Here is a 5,602-nt window from a genome sequence, read left to right as displayed (position 1 = left end):
GAAAATATGCAACTAAAGCTACCTAAATGCAACACACATGACACGACATACAAAACGGAACAACACACTCACAACACGAGACAAAACACAACACACACTAACACAACAAAAGACCTAAAACCGAACCGTTGGTCCCCGACAACGGCGCCAAAATTTGATGGGTGTCGCGGCCCATACAAATTTAATTGCATATAAGAAATGCAGTATAGCTAGGAAATGACTCCTAGGTTGATTCTCAAGGACCAAATGCGGTTCGAGTCTTAGGTCTAACACATATGGGGGGGGGGTTGAAAGTGTTCTTGCAAAGAAAATTAAATTAAAACAAAACTAGAAATTAAATACAACCTAACTTAATTGAAAACATTAAAATAACTGAACAAATGCATGAAGACCGAACGACCCTACAGATGACCGAAAGGTTCTACATTGAGACTGAACGATCACTAAAACAAGTGAGGAAATTGGTAATGCAGGAGTATAAAGAAGCTAAAGAGACTAGACGTCATTAAAGTAAACAGACACAATAAACCGAATATAACAGATAACATAGTGAATGAAAACAATAAACTACCCGTCTCAAAGTAAAGTGAGAGAACTAATTAAAATGCAAATAATAAAGAAACACAATGTGGTATTTAAATGCACCACTTAAACTAACCATTGAAATGCTATTGCGACTGAAATAACTAGTTGACACGCTTAAACTAATAAAACTATAATTCAAAAAGGTTGAAACGAAATAAATACACCTAAATCTAATTAGTCTACTAGTCCATCACTAAAACAAAGAACACTTAAAGAAAAATAGATGAAATGCATAAAGGCACGAGTCAATTTAAGTGCAGCGGATAAAGCAACGGCTAGAATTAAAGGAACCACGTGCAAGTGCTAGAGCAATTGGAAATGAAATGTCAATGAAAAACCATGGAAGTAAATAAGCTTGCAATTAAGCATTCAGTGCAAAAGTGCATCTCTATAAAAAAAAAGAAATTAAATGTGTCACCGTGAACCTTTGAAAAGAAAAGAAATTGCTTTTGGAATAAACTTCAAAAAGAAAGCAGTGCCTATTCTAAAGAAATTGCCAGTATTTCACGGTTGCCCTGAAAGAAACACAAACTCTCTAAAACTCTACATTGCAGCGTCAGTGCACCCTCCGCGTATGTGTCGGCTGTAGGGAATCTGTCCCCCTCCCCTCGGGTTGTGTGCCCTATTGCCTCCATATCACATGGGCCTCCTTATGCCTCTTGTTGGCAGCTGGGCTTTTTATTCCTTTTCAGCCCACACCTCTTCAAACTGCTGCAACGCATGGAGTGTGAAGGCTGGTGTGTGCTGCACGAAGAAATTTAAATCAACCTGCGACGTCCTGCTGCTTCCATGAAGAATGAATGAGCTGGTGGACATGTGAAGCTGTGGGCTGCTGCAGCGTGGATAAAGAATGCTGGATGCTTCAAGATGTTGCTTGCTGCATGGGCTGCTGTTGGATGCACGTTGGACGTGGTAGCTGAAGCTGGGCCGAGACGTTGCTACGTGGGCTAGGTGCTTCTGTCCATTTGAAGACTGGAGGATGAAGAGGAATGGGCTGCCTCTAAGCTACTTGCATTGTTGCTGCTTCACGTGTTGCAGCTGGGTGAAGGTTGCTGGACTTCTTGCTGGACCGAGTGGGCTCCATCACGTGGGCTGCTGCCGTTTCAAAGTGGATTGAAGCTGGGAGGAAGCTGCTGCGTAAAGATGTTGATGTGGGTTGGATGCTGCAGCTAAATGCCATGGGCCGTGAATGAGCTAAAGCTTGGATGCTGCAACATGCTTCAATGCTGGACCTGCTTAATCCATAAAGCCTCTCCTGGACCGTGGCTTCTCTCCAAACCCAAGCTGTTGGGTGTGCACCTTCACCTGCTGCTGCATCTCCTTCCAAGATGAGGCCAGCTGCTGACCGTGTTGGTGGACCTGGACGTGTTCTCTTCATGGTAGCTCCTGAATATAATTGATTTTGATGCAGGCCCAATCCGTGAAGGATGTTGCATGCTGGTTCTGGACCGTGACCACTTGGACGCTGCTGCAGATTGCAAATTGTGGACGTTGCTGGATGTACAAGCTGATTGTTGAACCAGGCCGTGATGGTGGACCAAGGCTGTTGTTGTACCGAGCTTGCGGAATGAACTTGGACGTGTGTAGCTGAATGGAGTCGTGTTGCTTGATGTCTAGACCGTGGCATATTGCTGCAGATGGGTCGTGAGTGTCTTTCTTCAAGAATAAAAGGATAGCATTCTTCCAGCTTTTAAATGTAGCATGCTGCACCATTCGAATAAAGATAAAAAAAAATGTTGCGTGCTGCTTCTTTGCTTTAAGCCCCTATCACATGCTGGCTTGGGCCGTAACACCCCCCTTTTCATAAGCCCAAATGGGTAAAATCACCAAAGTGCCCATTGTCTTGTGTATATTTCTTTAGTGAAAAGTCTTGCATTATGTGACAACCTTTCAAATGTCCAAAATTATATTTCCAAAATTTTCCCTGAAAATAATAATGCAAATAATTAGCTCAGAAGATTCAAATTAATTAAAATTAGAATTTCCGGTCAAATTAAGCATAATTAGGAAAAACGGGAAAATACCGGACAATTAAGCACAATTCCCTGATTAATTCTAGCACAATAAACTAAGTAAAGTCAAGAAAATATTGACTCATCAATGCTCATAATCATGCTCGAAGATGCGACAAGTGCCAGAGGAGTGGAACCATCTCAAGGAGGCATGAAATGCCACTACAGGGAATTTTGGAAGTTGAAGTCTTTGATTGCTGGGGTATTGATTTTACGGGACCATTTCCTCCGCCATTCAATAATGAATATATTTTGGTAGCTGTTGACTATGTGAGTAAATGGGTTGAAGCTTTAGCATGTCCTAAGAATGATGCTAACACGGTGATCAAATTCTTAAAAAGACAAGTCTTTTCGCGTTTTGGCACCCCCAGGATCCTCATTAGTGATGGGGGATCTCATTTTTGCAATGCTCAGCTAGCTAAGGTACTTAAGCATTATGGGGTGAAACACAAGATAGCTGCACCTTATCATCCGTAGACGAATGGCCAAGCTGAAGTTTCTAACCGGGAAATCAAAAGAATTTTAGAAAAGACTGTCACCTTTTCAAGAAGAGATTGGTCGCAGAAGTTAGACGATGCTCTCTGGGCATATAGAACTGCCATGAAGACTTCTATGGGGTTATCTCCTTTTCAGTTAGTCTAAGGAAAAGCATGTCGTTTGCCAGTTGAATTGGAACACAAAGCTTGGTGGGCATTGAAATTTTTGAATTTTGATCCTGCCAAGGCTCAATGGAAACGAGGCAACCAACTGCTAGAACTCGAAGAAATGCGGTTGCATGCATATGAGTCATCCAAGACTTACAAAGATAAGGTGAAGTTTTATCATGACAAGAAGCTGATGAAAATAACTTTTCATCCAGGAGATTTGGTTCTCCTATTCAACTCGCAGCTAAAGTTATTCCCAGGGAAGCTGAAGTCAAAATGGTCAGGACCTTTTATGGTGAAACATGTATTCCAGAGTGGAGCAGTGGAGTTAGAATCTTCAACTGAAGATGATCAGCAGAGGAGATGAATCGTGAATGACCAAAGACTCAAACACTATGTAGGAGGAGATGTGGAGCAATTTGCCTCAGTCATGATGTTGGTGGATCCATGAGGTTTGGGTCAGGCTCACGACGTTAAACAAGCGCTACTAGGAGGCAACCTAGAATTTCTTCTTACACTCTTGCATTTTAAATTCCTAGAATAGGTTGAATTTTAATTTTGGTGTGTATTCTTGGCTTTATTACTTGTTCTAAAAATGTTTGACTAACTGGTGTGCATGATGGATCTATTTGATGATTATTTGATGTGAAAGAAAATTTAGTTGTAATGCATGTTGATATCCAGGAAATAGATGGGTGATGAATTTATGATTATGGTCACGATGCTAGGCATGGTGTATGAATGAATTGTGTGAGGAAGCATGTGTGTGAGATTTTGAGCTCCAGAGTTTTTATTGTTGCATGTATTGTTCACAGGAAAACATGGATGATATTGCCTTAATCTTGATGATCGATTGAATTGCATGTGAATGTCATATGATCAAGGCCATTTTTGAAAACCCTTCCCTAGCCAAATTTTCACCCAAAATGCTTAAAAATATTTTACCCTTCTTGAACCTTAGCCTTAAAAAGTGTGTGAACCCTTGTTTTGAAATTCTTTACCTTGAGTTGGAATGAGCTTAACTGTATGAGATAAAAAGGTTCAAGTTTGGGGTTGTTGGGGGAAAGTTGAAAAAGCAAGTGAAAAGCATTGAGCTCAAATGTTGTGAAAAGAAAAATTGATGAGAAAAAGAAAAGCAAAGAAGAAAAGCATGAAGAAGAGCTCGATGCAAAAGAAAAAGAAAAGGGAAAAGTTGGGAATGAGAGAGATTGGTAAGGAAGAGAGTTGTGCTTAATTGTTGAATATTTTAATGGCTCTCTTGACTCAAGGATTTTGCATTCTAGAAAAACCAATTCTTTCTTGTTAGCCCAACCTCATTACAAGCCTTGGAAAAGTCCTTTTGATGGCATTTGCATGTAAAGATGTTGACTGTTTGAGATAAATGGCAATTTTGTTTCATGTGACTTATGAACAATGGAGAGTTAGAGTGTCACCTTAAACACTTGAGTGATTGAGTAAAACACTTGCTTGGTATGAATTGTTAAATTTCATGAGTACATTTTTGCTTAGTGGATTGATCATTCATAGTGTATAACATCTATTGTGCAATCTCTGGATTGAAAGCATGCATGCATCTTATTTTGGATTTCACTAAAGATATTGATTTGAGTGATTTTGTCATGTATCTTGGGGATTGTTGAGGCATTGGATGAAACAGTGTAAAGCCAAGTTTTATTTGTTTGTTGTTTTGTTTTGTTTTGCTTGAGGACAAGCAAAATTCTAAGTTTGGGGTGTTGATGAAGGTTGAAAAACAGTGATTTTCATATGTCAATTTGGACCAAATTACACCCTTTACTACTTCGAACGAGCTTAGAATCAAGCAAAACTCAATAAATGAGTCTGGAGAGAGTCAAAAGCTGTTTTTAGCGATTTTATGCTTGTTTTGCATTCTTTTGAAGCTAATTTGAGAAAAGTGAAGAATGGAGTTGAAGATACAGGTCATTGACTCAAGAAAAGAACAGAAAAATGAAGTTTTGAAGAGTCGACGTACCGCCCGGCGGCACACTTAAACCGTCGGGCGGTCCAGGACGAGGAGTAGGCAGAATCTCAAGCTGAGAGAAATCGTCGGGCGCTGGCGATTGCCGTCGGGCGGTGGCGAGGGAAACCGCCAGGCGGTGGCGGTAGGTTATGGGAAACCGCCGGGCGGCACACTTAAACCGCCCGGCGGTGGCACGCTGGACTTGGGCCTGATTTTGACGCGCTCCTCACCTATAAATACCCCTACTACGAATTCAGAGTCATTCTTTTGACAGGGGAAGACGGCCATACCTAATTTTGCTCTCTGGAGAGGATCTCTTGGATGCTTAGGCTCCTTTTCATCTTTTTTAGGGTTTGCTCTTTCATTCTTCTTCCATTTTTCAT

Source organism: Vigna radiata, unplaced genomic scaffold (assembly GCF_000741045.1).
Source record: "Vigna radiata var. radiata cultivar VC1973A unplaced genomic scaffold, Vradiata_ver6 scaffold_176, whole genome shotgun sequence".
In the NCBI taxonomy this organism is placed as follows: Eukaryota; Viridiplantae; Streptophyta; class Magnoliopsida; order Fabales; family Fabaceae; genus Vigna; species Vigna radiata.
The sequence above is the reverse complement of the archived record's forward strand: the minus strand, read 5'-3'. Positions refer to the sequence as shown.